Source organism: Physeter macrocephalus, chromosome 1 (genome assembly GCF_002837175.3).
Source record: "Physeter macrocephalus isolate SW-GA chromosome 1, ASM283717v5, whole genome shotgun sequence".
NCBI classification, from domain to species: Eukaryota; Metazoa; Chordata; class Mammalia; order Artiodactyla; family Physeteridae; genus Physeter; species Physeter macrocephalus.
In genome coordinates, this window is record NC_041214.2 from 35,025,182 (window position 1) to 35,050,488 (window position 25,307).

The following is a 25,307-nucleotide window of genomic DNA, read 5'->3' on the forward strand; positions in this document are numbered from 1 at the left end:
ATCGTTTCAAAAGACTAGCTGTGATTTTCAACTTGTGGGACTTCTTCTGAAAGGCATGCAGCCTCTTTCCCTTTACCATCTGTAAATGGTTCTCTTTGCTTTTTCAAATGGGCTTTTAGAGTCCTAAAGGCTTTTGACAGATCAAAAAATTCACAGAAATAGACTGTATGAAAGCACCTCCCAGAGTAGATTGGAAATGATGCTATGAGTAATTAGAACAAGAATGAGTCCAGTAGTTAATTGGGAATTCCAGAAGCATTCCAGGTTCACCCCTCTGCATAGACCAGAGAGTTCAGAGGGAGGTCTAGGAAAAATGAGAAGAGAAGAATTCATATTTAAGAGCATCAAATTTCAACCACTTTGAGGTTCATCATCCTAATTTTTTTCCAAAGGCATGAAGTGAACTCCCCCTGCCAATTCCTACCACTTACACTATCTTTCTTTCTCTCATTTTTATCCAGGTCATTAGTCAGGTAAAATGTCCAAATTTTCCTTAGGTTTTTTCCCTCTATATATCTATATTTAGGCATATAGATATATAAAAGGCTTTAGACATATATATAAATCCTTCTCTGGGTGGGAAGTTTTTGGTGAACTTTTAAACTGAAGTGTAATATATATATAGAAACATGTACAAGTCATAAGTGAGAGATGGATGGAATTTTACAGAACACACCATACGAACCACAACTGAAATCAACAAGTAGTATTTCTAGTACCCTAGAAGCCTCCCTCATAACCCCTCTTCGCCATTACTCAACCCCCCTTCCACAAGGTGATCAATATTTTGATTCCATCAAATGTTAGAATTTGGTGCCCCATATTGTTCCCTTCATGAAACATTCCAGTGCAGCGTGTATTTTATTTTGCTCAGGGTTACTCTGATCACTTGGCTTACTACTTCTCTCTTCCTGATTCCTCCTCTTTATTCCCAGGGCACGGGATGCTGCCCTTAGATTTCCTCTAGAATTCAATGGAGAATGATCTGGTGAGCAAAGACAAAGAAGTAAATGTCAGGGCTAGAGCATCTTAAAGATGGACCATCTTGTTCAAGTACAATTTCTCTCAATTTCTAGAAGAGGAAACTATGGCCCAGGGAGACTAAGTGGGTTATCTGACTGTACAAATAATTAATAGAAGTTCATGTCTATACTTCTTTCTGCTACACAGCAATGCCTCCACACTGCCCTTCCAACACATATATCTAAGGATGAGGAGAAAACCCAAGTAATTATGTTAAGCTGACACATTTTCCCTATAAAAGGAAAGCAGACCACCCATACTTTCTCCATGGAGTTAAACCTTTTTCCTTTATTAACCTCTTTGAAATATTTTATTATATCAGAACAATTTTTGAGCACAATTTGACAGAGCTTACATTTTTCTCTCATTCATTCATTCCCTTGTTCACTTAACAAATATATATATTGAATATCTAATATATACCAAATATTGTGCTTATGTTCTAGAGATACAACAGTGAATAAAAAAGAGAAAATCCATCCTCATGGAGGTCACATTCTAATGGGGGAGGCAGTCAGGAAATAAGACAAATAAGAAAATATGTTATGTGTTAGATGGTGATGGGCATTATGGAAAAGCAGAGGATGAGGTGAGGTGAGATGTTCTTCTGAGATAGGTGAGCAAAGTTTTCACTGAGGTGACATATAAGTCAACTCTTAAAGGTGGTGAAGGAGTAAACCATGCAGACATCTGGGGGAAGCACTCTAGGCAGAGGAAACAGCAAGTGCAAAGGCCCTGAGCTAGGATTGTGTTTAGTATGTTCAAGGAGCAGCAAGAAGCCAGTGTCACTAGAGCAGAAGAAGCACAGGGGTGAGTAATAGGAGATGAGGGAGGAGAGGTAACAGGGAGCCATAGGTGCCACCATAAGAACTTAATTCTACTCTGAGAGCAATGGGGATCCATTGAGGGTTTGGGCCAAGGAATGCTATGATATGACTAATGACTAATAGGATCACTCTGGTAGCTCTGTTGAAAATAGTCTTTAGGCAGGTTAGATGGGAACGAGGATTCTTAACAGGCTATGGTAATAATATTGGGGGAAGAATTTTGGGACCAGTGTGATGACAATGGAGGTAGTGAGAAGTGGTTGGATTTAAGATATGTTTTAAAGTTCAGACCAAGAGAATTTGGTTCCCACAAAGAAGAATGAATCTGTGTGGTGGTATAAAAAAAAAACAGCTGAAAATCCTTTGATACTCCATCCTTCTTGAGGGTCTATATCTCCTCTCCTTGAATCCACATGGGCTTGTGACTGTTTGATCAATAGAGTAGTGGTGATGTTGGGTGACCTCTGAGGCTAGGTCATATAGGCCATTCATTTTTCTCCTTGGTCTTTTGGAATGCCTGCCTCCTTCTTGGACCCCAGCTTTCATGCTGTAAGAAGTCCAAACAAATAGAGAGGCTAAGGTGTAGATGCCCCAGGTGACCATTCCAGCTGAGCCCAGCCTTCAAGTGAGCTCAGCCCAGGCACCAGGGAGAAGAAGCTTCCTGATGATTCCACTAAATCATTTAAATCTTCCCAGCTGAGGCCTCAGATTTCATAGAGAGGAGATAGGCATGTCCACTGTGCCCTTCTGAGTTCCTAACGCAAAGAATCTATGAGCACAATGAACTGCTAAGTCACTAAGTTTAGCAAGTTTGTTACATAATAGTAGATAGGCAAAACACAGACTCCACGTAGGGGTACTTGCAGTACAGAACATCAAGAATAATCTCCTCACCCAGATTATATTCAATCACCTTGTTACACAAAACATACTGGGCAGCTGTCCAAGGTCTGGGGACAGAAACTGTGCCATCATTATCTGTGTGTAAGCATATCAGGAATGGGTAATGGCCCTGAATTCACTATCTCCCACTTACCAATAATAAAATCCCTGCCAACTACTCGAAAAGCCAGATTGACTAGATGCACTCAACAATCTGGTTCTTCCCTTTATTAGCATTAATTACGATCTTTTTGCTTTTACTGGCTTTATTTTTATTAATATCTCCTCAAACAAGCCAAAAAAATAAAAATAAAAGAATAAATGTCTTTATATATGGGCAAGCCCGTGGAAGCCACAGGTTCAATGAGACAAGCTAGGCATGCCTCAAGATAGGCATGATTTACTCTCCACATACTCAGTACTTGTGTTGGAAACTGGGAGGGACCAAGGGTTCACACTGATTGAGGAGCAGTGTGTGGACTCAGGATCATCTGCCAGACTATGTTCCAGTTTGGGGTCATGATTCTTGGCTCATCCTCTATCACTGAGCCATGAGAGCAAACTACCAACTTGCTGCGTATTCACACAATTCATTTCATTTTCCTTCTGTGCTCTCTGGAAAAGTAACTTCCCAGCTTCCCTTATAGTTAAATTCAAGTCATGTAACTAAATTCTGGCCGATGAGAGATCTGGCAAGTGTGATATCTGCATGACCACCCTGGCCATAAACCCTCTGGGACATTCTCTACATACCCTCCTACCTTCTGTGGTGGCCTTAGAGACCATGTGCTCAAGATGGTGAGCTCACCTGATGGAAGGAGACTGAGTCCCTGAATGGCCCCATGGAGCAGAACCACCCTGCTGGCCCCATTGAACCCTGAGAGAATCAATTAACTTTTATTGTGTGAAATCACTGGGATCTAAATTGTTTGTTCCTTCAATTATGGTAAAATACTCATAAAATTTACCATCTTGACCTTTTTTTTTTTGGCAGTACGTGGGCCTCTCACTGTTGTGCAGCACAGGCTCTGGACGCGCAGGCTCAGAGGCCATGGCTCACAGGCCCAGCTGCTCTGCGGCATGTGGGATCTTCCCGGACCGGGGCACGAACCCGTGTCCCCTGCATCGGCAGGCGGACTCTCAACCACTGCGCCACCAGGGAAGCCCTTGACCATTTTTAAATGTACAGTTTGGTAGTGTTAAGTATGTTCACTTTGCTGTGCAACCAATCTCCAGAATTTTTTCATCTTACAAAACTGAAATCTATATCCATTAAACAACTCCCATGTTCCTCTCTCCCAGTCCCTGGAAACCACCATTCTGCTTTCTGTTTCTATGAGTTTGGCTATGCTAGATAGCTCATGTAAATGGAATCGTACAGTATTTGTCTTTGTGATTGACTTATTTTGAAGCATAATGTCATTAAGGTTCATCCATATTGTAGACTGTGTCAGAATTTCTATTTTTAAGGCTAAATAACATTTCAATATATATATACATATATATACATATGTATATGTATGCTTTTGATTCCTTCAAACATATAAACAGAAGTGGAATTGCTGGGTCATATGGTAGTTCTAATTTATATATATATATATATTTTTTTTGAGGAACCTCCATACCTTTTGCCCTAGCTTGTGCACCATTTTACATTCTCACCAGCAGTGCACAAGGGGTCGAGTTTCACATCCTCACCAGCCTCACATCAGGCTTTTTGAACAGAGAGAATTTAATATAAAAAATCGTTTACTAGGTAACTGAAAGGATAAAAAGGAAATACTAAGGTTTTAAGGAAGTAACAATGCAGGCAGTTGCTAACATTCTTCAGGCTGAGGGTATGAAGGGAAGAGGTAGAAATTATTAAAATTTAAAGACTTAGAGGAGGCTCCTGTGGGGCTGGGATCCAGACCCCTGAGAAGTGGTCACAAGATGTCTGGTTCTGGTACATCTGAGAGGTGACAGTGAGGCTGGTTCAGTGATGTTGGGGACACCGCGAACTGGATTCAGCTGCTGCTACAAGAACTCAGCGCCATTGCCAAAGTACTGCTGACAGGGTGAAGAAGCATTGCTGGGGTGGTGCTCTCGGGAACAGAAAGCAAACAGGTAAGTGAGTCCATTTTTCCTTCTCCAGCCCTGCAATCTTCCTCTAGCGCACCCTATTGGCAGAGCCTAACAGAGAGTGGGTGGAAAAGAAGAAATGTATGTATTGACAGTTTGCAGCGTCCCAACCTCAGTGTAAGAAAGCAGAGTATGGAAGGGCAGGTTTGGAACTGAGAGGCAGTAACTTAAACAACCTGTCCCTCAGGGAGTGACCTCTCTCTGCACAGCACTCTCAGCACTTTGCCTGCTTTCTTGTATGTCATCATACCACCTCTACCTTAAGTGGGAGTTCTTTGGATGTGCCTTAACTCTCTGATTCTAATATTAATATAAAGTCCTTTAAGAGCTAGATCAGTGGCTGATTCATCTCCGTATACCTTCCTGATGCCCCCCAAAGCCCAGCACAATGGTTATACACAGTTGACATACAATAATTTTGTCAAATGAATGAATTTGATCCCAAATGAGTAAAAGAGCAGTGGTTGGAAAGTAGCAGGAAATGAGCACAGAGGAAGCCCAACCATCATGAAAGTCACTGCAGATTTGTGGATTGAATGGAATTTAGGCTGAGATACTTGTAAAGGCTGGTGAAAAGCAGACTCACACCAGCTTTGTGTAGATGCTTTAAGACTTAACTGGAGGTGTCCTGAAAACCTGCAGTTATTTTGATATTGGCTCCTCATCTCTGGCAATAGAGAGGTGAAGACAAGGAGAACAGGGCCTGTCCCAGGGCCCTCACACTCTTTACAGGTAGCCTGGTCTTCCCAGAGTCTCTTCCTGCTCTACTCAGAATACTGTGGGCCAGTTGTTAGACTCTAAGCAGTAAGATCTGACAGAAACCTTGAAGAGTTAGTGTCCCAGTTACTATTTCTGCTCAACCAATTATCTCCAGACTTAGTGGCATAAAATAACAACCATTTTATCATGTTCATGGGTTCTGTGTGTCAGGAATTCAGAAAGAACACAGCGGAAATGGCTTGTCTTTGCTTGTGGATGTCTGGAGTCTCAGCTAGGAAGACTCTATGGCTGGAGGAGACTCGATGGGTGAGAGCTAGACTGCAGGCATACCTGGGGATATTGCAGTTTCCATCCAGACCACTACAATAAAGCAAATATCATAATAAAATGAGTCACATGAATTTTTTGGTTTCCCATTGTTATGTTTACAGTATACTGTGGTCTAAATGTATAATCATTTTGCCTTAAAACTGTACATACCTTAATTTAAAAATGCTTTATTGCTAAAAAGTGTTCACCATCATCTGACAACACAGGGTTGCCACAAAACTACAATTCATAAAAAACGCAGTATCTGTGAACCACAACAAAATGAGATATGCCTGTAATCTGAGGACCCTCACTTACATGTCTGGGGATTGATGCTGACTGCCTGCTGACGTTGACTGGAGTACCTGTGGCCTCCCCATATCACCAGGGCCTCCTCCCTGCATGGCAGCCTCAGGATACTCAGGCTTATTCCATGATGGTTCAGGGATCTAAAGCAAGTGTCCCAGGAGATAAAGTGGAAACTTTCATGTCTTAGCCTCAGGATATGGAGAAAAGGGAACCCCCTGTGCACTGTTGGTGGGAATGTAAATTGGTGCAGCCACTGTGGAAAACAATATGGAGGTTCCTCAAAAAACTAAAAATAGAGCTACCATGTGACCCAGCAATTCCACTCCTGGGTATATATTCGAAAAAAACAAAAACACCAATTCAAAAAGATACATGCACCCCAATGTTCATAGCAGTGTTATTTACAATTACCAAGACATGGAAACGACCTAAGTGTCCATCAACAGAAGAATGGAAAAAGAAGCTGTGGCATATATACAATGGAATACTACTCAGCCATAAAAAAGAATGAAATTTTGCTGTTTGCAGCAACATGGGTGGACTTGGAGGGCATTATACTAAGTGAAATAAGTCAGAGAAAGATAAATACTGTATGATATCACTTACATGTGGAATCTAAAAAATACAAAAAAACTAGTGAATATAACAAAAAATAAATAAACTCACAGATATAGAGAACAAACTAGTGGTTACCAGTGAGGAGGGGTGGGGAAGGGCAATGTAGGGGTTGGAGAGTGGGAGGTACAAACTATTGGGTATAAGAAAGGCTCAAGGATATACTGTACAACATGGGGACTATAGTCAATATTTTGTAGTAACCGTAAATTGAAAGTAACCATTAAAATTGTATAAAAACTAAAAAAAAGAAGTCATGCAGTACAGCTTCTGTCTCAATCTATTGGTTATAATTGAGTCATAAGCGCACCCATATTCAAGGGGAGAGGATGTGGACCTCATCAGAATGAGTGTCAATATGATCAATTGTAGAAAAGCATATGGAATGAGAAACATGGTTGCAGATGTTTTGGGAAAACACAGTCTGCCACAGCTGTTAAATTCATTCTCCACATTTTTTGGATGAGGTCTAGAGAACTTGGGATGTGGCTTGCAAAAGTCCTTCAGTCAGTTCTCAGAATTCTGAGATCTCAATTTTGTCAGGGCTGCTGTAACAAATTCCACAGACTGAGTGGCAACAGAAATTTATTCTCTCACACTTCTGGAGGCAGGGTTTCAGCAGAGCCATGCTCTCTCCAACTGCTCTGAGGGAGAACTCTTTCTGGCCTCTGGTGGTTCTCACCAATCCTCCTGGAGTTCCTTGGCTTGTAGATCCTTCACTCCAATCTCTGCCTCATCATCAACTTGGCATCCTCCCTGTTTGTCTGCACATCGTCTTCCCTCTGTGCATGTCTAACTCTGTGTCCAAATTTCCCCTTTTCATAAGGACATCAATTATTTTGGATTAAGGCACACCCTAATGACCTCACTTTGCCTTGATTACTTCTGTAAAGGCTCTATTTCCAAATAAAGTCACAGTAGGAGGAGTTAGGGCTTCAACATATATTTTTGGGGAGGAGATTCACAATTCAACCCATAGCACCATCCTTTATGAAACTTATGGGGGGAGAACTTAGAGACTTATCCTGGTTGAGGCTTAGAAGCCCACACAACAGCCATGCTGAGGGAATTTCTCTGCCGGGTAAGCCTGGGCCAAGGCTCTGAAGGTGTTCTAAAAGAAAAATGGACTGGGAGTGTTGGAATACACTCACTTTATGTTATTGCAATTTTGATGACAAACATAAATGGGGGTGTGATCTCAGTGATTCCAAAGAGATCAGATGATGGAGCCAATTCCCCCTCTCCATGTCTGAAGGGTGATGATTAAACTTTAGAAACAGTTTGGACCCAGTAGCCCACACAATCCACTGACAAGCAGAGGTGGCTGGTAGAAGAGATAAATAAATGAAAAGCTGTTCTTTCACCCCTGGCTTCGAATTGTGAAAGATAGCTTTCCCTTCCACCAAAACAGTGAAGTAAGTGGATGATTCAGGAAGAGATAATAGGGCCTGTGGGACTTCAGCAAAGGAGGCCTGGATTGAGGAAAACTGTATTCTACCTTATCTACCAGTGTCCTTTCCTCCAAAATTTAGGGGAATACAAAGCATTTTACATTGTCTACCAATAACAGCATCAGAAGAAACAAGAATTGTTACTATTTATTGAGGGACAGTTTATCTAGACCATCTATAACAGGGGTCCCCAACCCCCGGGCTGAGGACAGGTACCAGTCCACAGCCTGTTAGGAACCGGGCCGCACAGCAGGAGGTGAGCGGCGGGAGAGCAAGCGAAGCTGCATCTGCCGCTTCCTGTCACTCGCATTACTGCCTGGACCATCCCCACCCCCACCCCCCGTGGAAAAGTCGTCTTCCACGAAACCGGTCCCTGGTGCCAAAAAAGGATGGGGACCGCTGACCTATAGCTTTGCTACAGTTTTTTGCCCATATCCCTGCCAATTCCATTATTGTTTTCTTGCACACTGGCTTTTGGTACAGCTTTTACCCCCTAAAACTGCATCCTTTTGTTGGAGGCCTGCCCTCAGGTTGCTATAGCCCACTTTTCTGGCCACAGTGGGAACTGGAAGTGCTTGGGAATTTACATATCCCCCCACCCCCGGGCAGCCTTTATCTAATGGCACAGGTATGGGAGTGTATAGCCGAAGGGGTATAAATTCCCCTCTCGCTCCCGCCTCCTTTGTTCTCCTGTAAAGAAACTGTGGGATTGCGCCAAAATTACTCTCTGTGATACATGACTTGATAACTCACTTTTATGTGGCCCCCTTCCCCTACCTGTCTCAATTTCCCACTTCTCTACTAGTTTTTACTAATAACAATTCCTAGTAAATAATTTTCACGTGCATTCTAATTTCAAGGTTTGTTGCAGGGGCCCAATATAAGACACCATCTTATCTAACCTTCACAACCACTCCCCCAAGACAGGGAGGACAACCCCCTTTCCACAAACATGGAAACTCTGGCTTTGAGAGGACCTGCCCCCAATCACAACATAATTAGTAGCTGTCTCAACTTTCAAACCAGTCTTCTCTCTGCTATATTATCCAATATATTGCCTCAAAGACACAACTTGTCTTATTTCCTTTTTCACCTCTTAATTGCCTTGGGCTTTCCTGAATTTCTTCACTTAGAAGAAATTCACTGAATGTCTTATCCTAAGTGAAGAATTGGTATTATTATTTTCTCTTGATGGATTGGCCAAATCTAGGTTTTTACCAGAGCGGTGAATGAGGTGGAGACAGTCTTCTTCATGTCCCCTTCTCCTGAGATAATGTAATAGACTACAGATAGGCCTAAATTATTTGACACTCCTTCCATTGAAGGCTGGGGTCTATCTACCCTCCCCTTGAATCTGGGCTGACCCATGACAGTGTGACAAATATATTATGGCAAATGTGATCTGGGACTAGATTTTAAAAGGAGTGGCAGCTTCTGCCTGGGTCTTTTGGAGTCCTGAGCGGCCATATAAGAAGTTCCACTACTTGAGAATGCCAGGCTATGGCATATGGCTAGCCCAAGCTAGCCACATGGAGAGGTCACGTGGAGAAAGAGGTATCCAGACAGGCAACAGCCTTTTGAGTTATCCTGGCTGAGGCTTCGTACATCAAGGAACAGAGATGAGCCATCCCTGCTGTGCTTTGTCTGAATTCTTGATCCACAGAATCCATGGTCATAAGAAATGGTTTTTATACCACTAAGTTTTGGAGTATTTTGGTCATGCATGAATAGATAACTAGAACAGCCCAGACACGTCAGATGATGCAGAAGGCCTCTGTATTAGCACAGAGCAACTAAGTCTACCTCCTCTCCACCACCCATCATGCCATTCCACCTGCTCCTCAAATTTTCTCACCCTGGTCTTGGAGGTGGAAACAACAGATGAAGTCTTCTTTGAACATCTTCCAGTCACAGCCACATTTAACTTCTAACTGGGTAGCTGATCCAAGGCAGGGAGGAACTGTCATTTGGGAACACCCAGTCTTGGGTAAACCAGATAGCTTGGGGACCAGTTTCCTCCCAGCATGTCTAAACTTCTGCCTTTTTACTTCTTAGTTACCTTATAAATTATTTTAGCTGCTATGGGGCCCCAACACTTTGGGCACAGTGAGATAGCATGTTCTTGTTTGTAGGAAAGCACTGCTTAAGCATTTGCTTCCGTTTTAACTTTGCCACTTTGCCACTGTGGGCAAGTCACAACCTCTCCAAGTTTCATTGCTTCATTTTCTTGCCTCTAAAATGAGATGATTTTCTTGTGAAGCATTTTTGCCCTCCCTAGGAGATTAACTTGTTCCTATGGCGGGGTTTCTGTGGCACTTTGTACATACTCATTTTGTAAATCATATCACATGTATTACACACATATTTTATTCACATTACACAGAGCCGGTGCCATGGCAGAAAGCGCTCTGTAGGTTGTGAGCTTCTGAGTCAGACCTGGGTTTGCCATTTACTAGTTGTGTGACCTTGAACAAAGTACTTACCTCTCAAATCCAAGTTTAACTTACATGCAAAATAAAGATTGTCATACCTACCTCATACACTTGTATTGTGGATCAATGTAAACAGTGAAACAAGATAAGTAAGCGTTCAAAAATTGCTGCTATCATTATGATGAAAGCTTTTCTTTTATAAACAATTCATGATGCTATTTACTTCATGTACATTTTAATTGGTCTGAAACAAAAATTGACTCTAAAATCAGACAGCTTAAAGAATGCTATAAATTACAGATTCCAGAGTCAAAGGGAAAACTTGTTTTTTTCCTGTGAGTTCACTCAAAGTAAACATTTGCCATGTCACAGGCAAAAGCACACGCTGCACACATGCCTGCCCCACCGACTCCCAGCCTGCCAAAGAAGACAAACATATTTCATATAGACCCAGCAGGTCTTCCAGCTTTAGTCTGAGGCCATCTTATCTGCCCTCTAAAGCTTTTGAAATGAGAAGTGCAAAAGAAAAGAAAATCTCAGCAATTTCCACAGTCCACTCAATAAACCAGGGCAGCATTAAGCCACTTTCATCTTAGGAACCCTATGTGCGTCAGTCAGCAAAACAGTGGTGCTATGTCGTCACCAGGAGACAGAGGAGGCTGACAGGGCGGGTTATGAGGATGCTGACCAGCACGAATGGCCTCGGGACATCAGCCCTATTTTAGCTTTGAATCTGCTCAGCACTTACACCTCTGAGCTTGATACTGCTGAGAAGCACCTGCCCCTGCCGCTCACTTGCTCCAGGGCTGGGGTTGGGGGTGGGGTATCAGGGTAAAAGTCTCTCTCCACTCATGTTTAATTCCCATCTCTCAGGACAATACCAAGACAGCACACAATCAATGTGTACTGACTGAATGAATAATTAAATGAATTAATGTGTAAATTATATCAGCTGAGTTTTGTTTGTTCCACTGCTTACATTGACCTCCACCTCTGACATCATTATTTGGCACTTCTTAAATTGGGGTTGAAGAGTTGGGAGGAAATATATTTTATAAAGCCATACCATTGTACATTCGGTTACTTCATTCTCTCAGCAACTCCATTTTATGATGAAAAAAGGAAGTTCAGAAAAATTAATTCTTCTAAGCTCCCACAGATAATGCGTGGAAATATCAAGATTCAAACTGCAATTTTCTGACTTAAAAGTTCATGATCTCACTATTATTCCATGACATTCCTCAGAATTACAGGAAGGTGCTTGTTGGTATAGAAGAAAAAAAAAGGTGGGGTGTCTGACCCTTGAGTTAAATGGTCTTTCTGTTGAATGGCATCCAAACCACGTTTGATAGATTGGGACTCTATTCCTATTACAGATATTCTGAATTGGGGACAATCATTCACTCCACAAAACTTGACAGAGCAGCCTCAACATTCCTGGCATCATCTTAGAAAGATAAAGTAGTCCCCCAGACAGCTCTCAAGGAACTGCCCAGGAGAGCTCCCTTGGCCTCCCTTTTAAGGGAATTATTAAAAATTAATCTGCGTAACATTTCTTCTTCTTCTTTTTTTTTCAGTAGCAGTGGCAGAATCAGAAGAGCAGTGAGTACAAAAGGAGATGGATTTCATTTTAGACTGTTAATTCATATCAGAGGAATATGCACAGACACACAGAAATGGCTATCATATGTGGAGGAATAGTTAGAAGGCTGAAATTCCTAAAAATAGTGTCAGGTGCTGGTAACTCATACCCCTGTAAAGCCCAGATTGCTGACCCACATGTGCCTCTGTGTCATTTCTCCTCAGCATCCTCCTCAGACAGGCCAAAGCTTTTGTAGACCATAATCCAGAAGATTGCTGGCTGGAAGGAGTTTTAAGGCCCCTTAGTTGAAAGATGCTTAATGTAAGTCTGCAAAGAAGAGCACTTGAATCTCAGAAACTGTTACTCGTTCCAAATCATTTTCCTTCTCACCTGAGAAGGTTAAATAATGTCTCAAGAAATATATGCTGGTGTTAGGAGGAGTGTGGGAACTCTCCATCCTGAGTACATTTCCCTCCAAACAGATCTTACTTTTTGTAAACAAGACATAAAGACATGAAGCTTCTGGCTTTAATGAAAATTGTACCAGAGTGAAAAAGGACTCAGGGATTCCATTTTTATCTGGGTTTTGGACATGTCACTGCCTCTCTGCTTCCATTTCTGATGACTAAGTTCTTATCCTTACCCATCTAACACCTGGGGTGAGATTTAATTTTTATCTAGCTCTACTTGAGATTCTCATAGAGAATATAAGTGGACAATATATTTCTTGGATCTCAATGTGTATCTCCTTTTTCAAATGATTAGACAGGGACTTTTAAAAACTTCTAAGAGGCCAGAGAATGGAGGCGTCATATAAACTTTCCACCCTAGTCTAATTCATCCCTAGGAGTTCCAGACCACTCATGGTTATGCACAAATGCTGTTCCATAGAGGACACCATGTTCTCAACTGAAATATAATTCATGTGGTTCCTGAGAATAATACATTCCACCTCGGTACCCACCTTCCCAAACCACACACAGAAGAATGGTGATAAGAGAGAGGAATAAAGGGGCTAAGCACCTGATATTCAATGATGTGATGATGTGATAAGGAGACCTCCCCTTGTATTTTTGGGGTAAAGATTTGCAGATTTCACAGTTAGACTTTTATGTTCAGGTGGCCTTCAACCTCACCTCCATAACCTAGTGAATGAAGTAGGGATAAGGAATGTTGCAGTTTGTTCATCCACCTCTTTCCTAGAAGCAAGAATCATTCAGAGGAAAGAAGGAGAAGAAAAATAAGCCCTGGTCCCTGGTCTCAGCATCTATGATCAGCTGATGCAGTATTTCTCAAGTGTTCAGGAAGAGGGATGAGATGTATGGAGACAGTTTCCCCTGCAGGATCCATGTTGAGGGTGGTGGGAAGCACAGTAGACCTGTAGGGAGATTTGAATTCTGGTCCTGGCTTTTCCCAAAACTTGCTGAGTAATCTGGAGTAAATGATTAAAAGTGTTTTGGCTTTCACAAGGGTAAAATAAGGAACTGGATAAAATGAACACAATGCTATCTCTAGCAGTGAGACTAGAATAGTCGGTTGGAGATAGATTGCGAAGGAAATTTTACTGAGAATTCTGGATTCTGTTAATTGATAAGAGAGATGTTATCCTGTTCCATTGGCATAAGCAAACCCTCATCCTGGTTGTCATGGTCTTGACTTAACAAGGACACCCATCTGTTGCCTTAGAGGCCATATACTCACCATATAGCCCTACAGACCTCGTGGTTAGATCTCACCTGCCTTGATGCTCCCTCTATTAATGGATTGATGTCATAATTTAAGACCCAATTTAGAGATTTTGCAATCCAGAGACAATGATGAAGTAACCTAGGCTGCTAGCAGCTTTCCCCAGACCTGGCCTGCAGGACATGTTATTACAGTAACAAGAGTTATTGCAATAAAAACAGTACGGTAATGAACAAAAACTCAGACAAATAGACCTCTAGAAGAGCATAGAGAGGCCTTGTATATGTGGTAACTTGATATGTGTTGGCATCTCAATTTTTAAATGAATTTTTAAAATTATGACATTTATATTATTTAGATAGATGGTACTGGGAAAACTGAGTTCACCATATAGAGAAAAGTGAAGTTGGAGTCATACTTCACACTACAAGAAAAAGAAAACAAAGCAATACAAAAATCCAAAAACAATCAAAGATCTGGGTGAAAGGTAAAGCTGTCAGCTAAAACAAATTGAAGATGAAGATAATGGAGGAAGTGGGAGATGATTTATTCCAAGTGGCCCCTAATTTTCACACGATAAGGGTCTCTACTTCTCATCTTACAACAAAATTGTACAAAATTGCAACAGAGACTTCTCTGTGTTCCCCAAAGCCTGTTTTCTTTCCCTCCTGTTACCACATCTTAAACTCACAGATTCTTTTGCAGTTTGCTGTGTCCATGGACTGGATCCTGACCAGTGGAATGTGGGCAGAAGTGATGTATGTTATTGGGTTGGCCCAATGTATATATTATTACCACATTTTCTTTATTCATTCTGTATAGTCCACATTTGGTTTATCCATTCATTGGTTGATTGACATTTAGGTTATTTCCATATCTTGGCTATTGTGAATAATCATGCAATGAACATAGGAGTGCAGTTATCTCTTCAAGACCAATCACTACCCACTGTTTATTTAGGTAAATATAAACTTTTACATTTGCTTTATAACTGTAGTCAAAACACCTCTGGGCAAACAAAAACCGTATTTGCAGTTTAAAACAACTCCAATATCTGAGCTACACATATATTACTCCTATTACTGTTGGGGTTATAGTAATGGTAATTAAAAATTAAAATACCAGCTTTTATACTAAGTAAAGGATAAAATAAACAGAAATATTACTCATAAGTTGGTATGTAAATGTTATTTTCAAAACATTGAGAACAAGAGTCCCATAAGATTCAATTTAAGCAAAAGTTTAGACTCCTAAGTAAGAGCAGGTTCTTAAACCAATTGAAAGATATATACTTCCAAACTATTTCTTTAAAAAGAGACAAAAAGGGGGCCCAAGTTTTTCAGTATGGTTCTGGAAGTTATCAGCACAGTTCTGAAATATTTGATTTGTTTGAAGGTTGAATTAATCTAGAATGAATCCTCTTTAATTTTCAGGATGTGAAGATGGTGGAGGGGTGGCGATCAAGAGGAGGAAGCAGAGAAAGGGAAGAAGGAGAAAAGTTCCTTTTTGCAGAAATTGTCCCCTTGGATCCACTGGCAAATAGTGAATTCAGATTGGAGGAAGAGATGGGTGATCATAGTCCAGTAGCAAAGGTGAGAACCGAGTGGAGGGGAGAGGAAAGTTCTGTTTTCAACATGAAGGTCCAGCTGTTGGTGAGAGACCAAATGGGGACTGGCATTTGGCCTCTATTCTTTTGGAAAAGCTGCTTGTGATGTGATGACTCAACTCATTTTCTCTTGAATGGATCATCCTTATAATTTCACTCACCAACTTCTCTTGTTCTGTGCATGTAGGGCTTTCTTCATTCAAGTCTTATTCTCAGGAAGTTGTTTCATTCTTAAACTTTTCAGTTTCCTCTAGGCTCCAGATTTCTGAAGTCTTCAAAGATGACTCCAGCTTTTCATATTCCTTTTGAACAGAGCTGAGCTGTCAAGGAGTTCACATATTTTCTGAATCAATGTTAGCATGCTCTGGGGCAAATTTTTTCCTTTTTAATAAAAACTGGCTTTTATTTGACCTAAATATGCTGAACAAAATATGAGAGCCGTGAAAAATGTGACTCTGGCTCCCATAAGAAGCTTAGACAAGTCAAAGTCTAGACCAGGTAATCAGGCAGCATGGCCAGCGCCTTGGACAGCTTTCTGAAGATTAGCTGAAAGTAAGGCTTCTCAGAGGTTCACTACCCCTGTGTGGCACAAACCCCCCCTCCCCGCAAACCCACATTCACAGCAATGGCTGTACCAGAGCAATAACTGCAGTGTGTACTTCATAGTGCTGTACTTGGAGCCCAAACCTCCAGCTGGCCACTGGGATACACCATCAGTGGAGCGGAGGATGTGTATAATAAATAACCCACAGGTTCCACAACTCCTTCTTCTCACTCTTTTTAGTAACTTTTTAATTAGAAAAAAATTTAAATAAAGAAAAGTAGAAATAATATACAATGAACATACATTTAGCCACCACTTAGATGCAACATTGTTAACAGATTATACTATTTGCCCCACCCACCTCTCTCTCATTCTTTATTTTTTTAGGTGAACCACTTCAACATAAACCATTGACATCCTGACAATTTAGCATGCAATTCCAAAAAATAAGGACATTCTGCTACATAACTGTATACCCTTCTGGTACTATTGTTTCCCATTTTACAGATAGGGAAACTACTTGATGCCTGAATATCTCTTTGAGGAAGGTAGGAAACTAGAACTTTAGCATATTAACTGTTCAGGGCTGTAGGGTAAGATGGTGAATGATAATGAGACATGGGTGAGGATCTTTTCAAGTGGCATCTCTGAGAAGCTCACTAAACTGTGGGGGCTTACATAAAAATTTTAAATTACTATAAGAGGAAAAAATACACCATAAACAAAGTGAAAAGACAAGTGACAAACTGTGAAAAAACATACACAGTTTGTATACTATAAACCAAACATTAGCATTCTTAATATATACAGAGCTCTTTCAAATCAATAAAAAGTTGAATACCTCATTTTTAAATAGAAAAGAGTATTTTAGTGATATTTTGTTTTGCCAACCTATAGCCTTTCCCTCTACTTTGCATAATTCTGCTTTGGGAAAATGCCCTTTACTGTCTCATGAAACTGTCAAGAGCATGTCTCCACCTTCCCTACCTCAAGAATTGGCATGTGACTGATCAGACTACCTCACCCCTCAGACACACTGATTAGTCCACGGGTTGGCATGTTCCTAATGAGTCAGTCTTTTGCAGGTGCTATAAGCTGTTGCATATGCTATAAAATAAAAGGAACCCCTCCTTTTTTTCCTTCTGGAATCACTACCTTGAGGACAAATGTAAGTTTAGAGCCATCTTTGCTGCTATAGGGGAGAGACTGGCTAAGAAGACAGACCATTAGGGAGGGACAGTGGAAGAGAGAGGGAAAGAGAGAGAGAGATAATTTCATGATTATGTGGTCTGAGGTCCTGGATCTAGACTTGCCTAAAAGTAGCTGCACATCTACATTTCCCAGGTATAAGATCTAATAAGCCCTCAAGTTTGTTGGGTTTCCATCATTTGCCATCAAATACTATGGCCTAATATATTTGCTGCTGAACAATTCACAAGAGAAAAAATTTAAAATGGCCAGTGGCCCAATTGCCAACCATGGGAACAATCTCATGAGGAAAAAAAAAGCAAATTAAAATCAGATAGTAATTTTTTTAATAATATGTTTTTATACCTTAAATTTTCAAAGATTAAAAGGTATAAGAATAAATACTGCTTAAGTTTTAGGTGCACATGGAGGGTGGGGTGTGGACAAGGGGGTCTGACTGACCCTTCTGTCAGTTTAATCCTTTTTGCCTTCCCTGAGCTAGATTCTGCTTCCAGAAGTCCTTTCACTTCACTCAAACTTCCTGTTCAATGACCATATGCTATGAGCCACCACTTTCCAAAAGCACCCACCACACCCTTGCTGTGATCCACTGTCCAGTGGCTTAGTCCCAACTTGCTGACTTCTCCCTAGAAGTTGTTCTAAGAGTGCTGTGTGGCTGGGCATTCTGAGGTCAGAATCTGCTCTGCAGAAAATGACTAACAAGCTAGAAGCTTTACCTCTTCCCCCTTAGCCTACCTCTTCACACCACAGTTAATCACACGTGTATACACACATACAGGGGTTGTATGGCAACACGGTTTTGAGTGGAGACTGTGGCCTCTGACTACCAACGTTTAAATCTTGACTCTGAATCTTACTAGATACTTGGCCCTGGGAAATATACTTAACCCCTTTGTGTTTCAGTTTCTTTACCTGGAAAATGGGGAAATTAAAAACATCTATCTCACTGTTTTGAGGGTAAATGAATACACATGCAAAACCTTCAGCACAGCATTGGGCACGTAGGTCACCATCAGCACATGCAATTATCTTTCCTTTATAGGCACACAGACTTGTTTCCAGAATGGGAAAGTTCATATATCATTATGAAAACTTATTGACAAGAGACAGAAACCAATGTCCAAGTAGCTTGAGCAAAAAGGCAATTTATCATCTCATTTAACTGGAGAATACAAAGGTTGAACTCACCTTGAGTCTGGTTACATCCAAAGTTCAAATGGTGCCAATGTTAGTTGCCTAAAAATTGGGCCATTGTGTTTTATAATTGTGGTTTGGGATGTATGAGAGAGTTAAAGTTAATAAATCTGATTTCAAATTCCAATTTTACTGCTTGCCAATGGGTGAATTGGGGAGAGTCAATCCCTATCTTTGAGAATGTGGGGGAAAATCCCCTGCAAGGGGCTTGAGATCCATGCCATCATGTGATTATTTCTCCACCCCATTTGGACATGAGATAAACTAACAGGCTGTGACTGTCCTCTAGGAAGGATATATAAATATATATCTCTTCATTTACTTTTCAAGACTACATCTTCCCTAGGCTCACTCAGTTTCCACAATAGAATGATGTGCTGGGATGGCTTTGTGTAAATTCTACTAATAGACTTGATTAACAAACAACAATTCCATAGTGTTGTATGCAATTCAGGCAGTAGACATGGAGCCCAGCACAGAACAACACATTCATCCACAAAGCACACCAAGAATGAATTTGGAAGGTTTAGCAAGAAATCACAGAGGGAAAAAGGAAACTGTTTGTCTGCACACATTAGAAGTGTCACCCTGGGGCTTCCCTGGTGGCGCAGTGGTTGCGCGTCCGCCTGCCGATGCAGGGGAACCGGGTTCGCGCCCCGGTCTGGGAGGATCCCACATGCCGCGGAGCGGCTGGGCCCGTGAGCCATGGCCGCTGAGCCTGCGCGTCCGGAGCCTGTGCTCCGCAGCAGGAGAGGCCGCAGCAGAGGGAGGCCCGCATACCACCAAAAAAAAAAAAAAAAAAAAAAAAAAGAAGTGTCACCCTGTCAGAGCTCTGCCACAGGGCTGATCCCCAACATCTGCTGTCATCTTTTTTGTGTGTGTGTGCTAAGTAACAATGTTTCACTTCCTAGCAACAGCCAGCCCATTGTCTTGCTCTGGCCCATTACAGAGGAGACAAATCCTTCTGAGCTTGTAGGTTAAAGGCAGCAAATGCCCCTTCCCCACATTGTTAGGCCTCCAAATCTGTAAAGTGTGTACACATGTGGCTTCTTCCAAGGGTAAAATCATTAACAACTCTACTAATGCATGCATCCAGGTCAAAACTCACAGTGGGACTGAAAAGGCACTTCCTAATTATCAATGAAGTGAATCTCGTCACACATTTGGGAGACTTTGGTTTTGAAATGTAAGAGGTGCAAGAAATCTCAAAAGCCATCTTGTCTAACTCCCTCAGTTTACTGCAGAAGGTCCAGAAATAGTGACAGCTTTTACCAGAACCAGAGGCTTCTGGCCCCTTAATCAGTGACCTGTTTGCTTCAGAGCAGCCTTTCTAATACCAGCTAGATGATTACACCCCCTTCTTTATCTTTTTGTCCTGTGGATTTTCTCTGGTGGATTTTAATGTCCTGCATTGTCCTGCATTATCATCCCCCTGGCACCCTCCTGACCGCAGGTCCTCCCTCCATGGGGATATGTGTTCAGATAAGCGAGCTCATTTTAATACAAACATAAGCACATGTAGTGATTTCAAAGCTGATTTGGCTCATATATGCCATTGTTCCACTTCATTACAGCAATAATCAGGAGTGAAGGCTTGTGTGCACTCATTGTGATGACATGCTCTTGGTGGTCTCTGACCCATGAAACTGGAGAGGACTTTAACTACAGCCTAGTTGCTCCCAGAGTTTTGTGCATTTACCCTTTTCAACACTCAGTCAGATTTCTGTATTGGTTTTTGTCTTCTCTGATTGTTGAATTTTGTGGTTTATCTTTAGGGTCTTCCTCTTGCAGGGTAACCATTTTTTGCCACAGGCTGGTCACCGAGGCAGCTGGTGTGTCCAGTAAAAGGAGAGAGCTGATTGTGAAGGAGAGAGTGGAGGGGACCTTTGGAGAGAAACAGCACTACTTACAGAATTGAATCTAAGACACTTGGAGCAATTTATGAACAGTCTTTTTGAATATCTACCTAAAGGCATATGTCATGAATGTAGGAGCATTGTAGGTATTCAATTTTTCTTGACTCAATGAATTTTAAAAAATGACTCAATAAAACAGGAGCCCTTCTTCCACTTAGTTTCAGCTCTGTTCTGCAGATGTCTTTCCTGCCACTTGAAGCTAAATCCAATGGTCATATCACAATCCTCACCTTACTTGACCTATAAGTAGCATTTGACAAGTCACTGTCCCCTCCTCCTTGACACATGCTCCTCTCTCGGCTTTGAGGACACCACACTCTCTCGATTTCCCTCTCTCTGACCATTTGCTCCTTTCCATTCACTGGCTGACTCTTCTTCATGTTTCCAACCTCCACATTTTTGAGTGACCCAGGGTTTAATAGTTAATCCTTTTCTCTTCTTTATACACACTCAGTCCCTTGTTGATTTCATCAAGGTCCATGACCAATGACTCCTCAAGTCATGTCTATAGCATGGACCTCTCCTCTGAATTCCCACCCAGTTTATCCAACTACCTACTTACATTTTCACTTGGAAACACAACGTAACATGCTTAAGTGAGCTCCTCATGTCTGCCTCCTAAACCATCTTCCGTTTCAGCTAATGGCAACGCCATTCTTCCTGTTGTTCAGGTCAGATCCTTAGCATCGTCTTTGTCCTCATCACTCAGATGAAGACAAGGCTCCAGAGCATGGTGGAGCCACAGGATAAAAGGAACCTCTGCTCCTGAATGGACTAGAGCTGCCTTACAGGCTGGACCACCTACTGCCAGAATGTTACATGACAAGAAAGGAGTTCTAAATTATATAAGCTACTGTATTTTTGGATCTCTTTATCACAGAAGCTTACTTAGCCTGTGCCCTAATTAACACAAGAGGTGAGGACCTTGTGAATGTAGAAAGCTTTCTTTTAAGAAGTCTTAGAATGTGGAAAGGAGAGAAAAAAATAAGATTATTGCTGGAATGTTTGATGAAAAGATTATGAGAAAACTTGGCTCCAGGGGAAGATGCTGAAAGACCTATGCTCTGAAACAGTAAATTTGCTGAATGTTCCTCAGAGAATCCAAGTCACTCAGGATTTGGGGGGGCAGAGGTGGACCTGGGAGGTCTTAAATATCTATGCCCCATTTACAATACCGTTTCTTCTTTTGAGGTAATACACTGTAAAATTTTAAATAATGGCATTGATGACCCAGTAGTAGAAAATACAGATTGAGCTATTTAGTTCTTAAATGGGTGAGATTTTGTACTAAACCTTCCATGCTCATAATTCCCTATCATGACAAAAACCATACATCTGAAGTAGACCTTTTCAGGGGGTGATGAAAGTTACAAAAGGGAATAAAAATACCAACAACTTGCAGTTACTAAGCACCTAAAATATATCCTGGCCTTTGTAGGTGCTGTCTGAAAAACCTTGCAAACCAGATGTTAGCACCAACGGCAATTAACCACAACTCTCATGGTGGTAGCCTGGCTCGGTGGATGGTTTGGCCTCATGTAAGTCTGAGTTTGCTGGCTTCCATTTCACTGGCCATTTCATCTGTTGAGACACATTAACAAAAACTAAAATAGGCAGAAACCTTTGACTTTCATGCCCAAACTGCAAAAGTCTATGGCTTAAAAGTGGGCTTTTGTTTATGGTAAATACCAATCAATTCTTAATACATATCTTCCAATGGTTTAGCTCCAGAAGGTTTAATACCAGAGCAGCTTGAACAGTAAAGTTCTGAAAATCAATAAGCCTGATAGTCAAATTAAAACTTATGTTAGATTTTGGAGCATATAAAATGTTCTAAATATTCGCTGTATGGAGCTAGTAGAGAATTCTGCAGTCTTCCTGGAGTGGCAATGGGAAGTCATCTTTGGAGCCTGAATGTCATTAGGGTCTTGGCAGTGGACTGTGTTGGACCTGGGATGGGTCATCTGTGGGCCTAGGGAGACATGTATATATATCCAAGTTCAGAAGTTATATGTATGATTCTCAGGAAGTATATATTTACAGCTGGCTATAAAGCAGAGAAGGATGAAGGGGCAAAAAATAGTGTAGGACTGGTGGTTGAAGACACAGTAAAAACTAGCCATGAAGTGGTGGAACATCTCTCATGGTGAAAACATGACAGATATTTCTGGATGTTTGGGGGTTTTTTTTCACCAAATTTAACCTCACCAGCCATCAGCATATGCGAGAGGCAGGTTCTTGAGGCCATTATCTTTCAGTGAAGCTGTAACATGGTCCAGGTTAGAGACAGATGGATAGCAGATGACCCTCCTGAGACCAGGAGAAGTCACAATCACAGCCACAGCTGCCTTCACAGGAGTGGAAGATTGTACAATTGGGTCCATCCATCTTCAAAGGAAGTTGGCTATTTCTCTGATTACTCCATTTACCTATGAGAGAGAGGCCTCTGTCCAGTTCCAAATTGACTTGTAGATACAACCAAAGTCATAGGTGAGTATTTTACAGAAGGAGGCAGAGGACTTCATTCATGAGCCCAAAGACTTACCTTGGCCCCCAGGCAGCAGTGAGTTCTATCAGGAGGGAACATTTACCCGGACATTTCAGATACCTTCCCAGGACCAATGGAAGCCCGTACATGGTCCCAAGTTGACTTCCAGGAGCAATTGTTAGAATTCAGTAATTTTCAAGCATTTTGCCCACACCCACAGTAAGAAATACTTTGCATTCCTGTCTAAATACTCATACCTTTGTATACATTTAAGTGAATCAAACTTTTCATGCAACAATACTTTTTCTTAACTACATGTGATGAACCTGATATTTTCTATTTGATCCTATTTTATTATATTGCAAAATTGCTGGTTGGACTTACTAACTGATTTCACAAAGTACTAATGGTGTGGTGACATGCAGTTTTAAATACAATATTTTTGATTAATAGAATGGAGAGATTCCTATAAATCAGTATGCTAACCAGTTGAGGGATTTTTTTTTCTTATTAGTTTATAGACTTAGCTTCCTCTTATTTATTTATTATTCTTAAAAAATTGTTTTCCAAATTTTTTTAAAGAATTTTTTGATGTGAATCATTTTTAAAGTCTTTATTGAATTTTGTTACAATATTGTTTCTGCTTTATGTTTTGGTATTTTGACTATGAGGCTTGTGGGATCTTAGCTCCCCAACCAGGGATCGAACCCACACCCCTTGCGGGTGAAGGGGAAGGTGAAGTCTTAACCACTGGACTGCCGGGGAAGTCCCAAGCTTCCTCTTATTTAAATTTTATAAAGCAACAACGCTCTTCTGTGAAATCTCAAAGTATTTATCCTGTGTATAACCAAGCAGCATTCAGCAGCCTTGCATCTGTCTGGTTTGCACCCAGACCTGCCTGCCCAGATCCGCAGAAGGAGAACCCAGGAATCAGAGATGAGGAAGAGGAAGTGGGTGTCAAGAAAGTGAGGACAGGCAGGCCAGAAGCTGGGCATAGAAACTGAGCTCCAGGACTGGGAAGAGGTTCAAAGTTCACCTGTCAGAAGGTTCTAGGGAGGAGGAGGGGAGAAAGGGGACACAAGGAGAAGAAACATCAAAAAGAGTCTGGCCCCTTCTCTTACTCCTCTTTTTACTCCCCAACCCTGGCAACCTGGTCTCAGAGGGTCACACTTCTGTCTACTCAGCGCTTACAGGGCTCTCCTTGGATGCCTCCATCCATGGAAGGTTACCTCCTGGTTCCTGAAGCCCTACCATAAGGAGATTCCAATGAACTGTCACACCCTGCTTTCATCCAGCTCCTCCTCTGACAAGCCCAGCAGCTCCCCTGCCAGTAGGATCTAAATGTATCAACAAAAGCAGGTGCCCTGACTTCTGGCCCAATGCTCCTTCCAGCAGGTTCCATAACACTTTCAAAAAACTTTATATTATAGAAAACTTCAAACATACAGAAAAGTAGAGAAAATAGTACAGTGAACTCCCATATACATACCACCTACCTTCAATAATTATCAGTATTTTGTCCATTTCGTTTTATTACCCCACCCAATTTCTGACATTTTTAAGAGCTGAAAAAAAATTATATGCAATAAAATGATAGTTGTTTTGAAGTTATCTGTAAGTTCACTATCTTTCCTAACACTATATTCCTTTTAATAATTTTCTTATTTTTAATCACAAGGATAGATCTAGATTTCTATGAAAAATTTAGGATATATTCAGTGACTAGGGGTAAGGGCTGGAGTGTCACGTTCAGCATGTGCCACAGGGCGGGGTTAGGGGATTCAGAGGGGCCTTGGCAGACTGCAAGGAGACTTTGGGAGAGAGGCTCGGAGGAAGGATCTTCGAGGGATTCCACCCTTTCAAGTGATTCTCAGCTAACCCACCTCTTGGAGGCTGGCTACCAGGCTGCGGGACAATTACTGTTTTAGTCTTCATCCTTGTGTCTCCACCTGCTCATGTGGGACCCCATGTGGCTGGAGTTCCTTCAATTTCCTTTGAAATCTTTGGGTGAAGGTCAGGAAAACAACAGAGAAGAAAGCAATCATAAGGTCAAAGGATATAGAGTAGACCGTAGAAGACAGGGTATTAGTAACTGAGTGACAACACCCCTCACACCTCCTACAAGTTTCTATCAAGTTATAAGACAGACATCCTTTAGAAGCTACATCCCCCCTTTTGTCATAACTCTGCTAAAATACGTGAATAATCAAGTACTGCAAGTTCCCTTACATCTCGTGGATGAATCTAGATTCTTTTTTTTTTTTTAACATCTTTATTGGAGTATAACTGTTTTACAATAGTGTGTTAGTTTCTCCTTTACAACAAAGTGAATCAGTTATACATATACATATGTTCCCATATCTCCTCCCTCTTGCGCCCCCCTCCCTCCCACC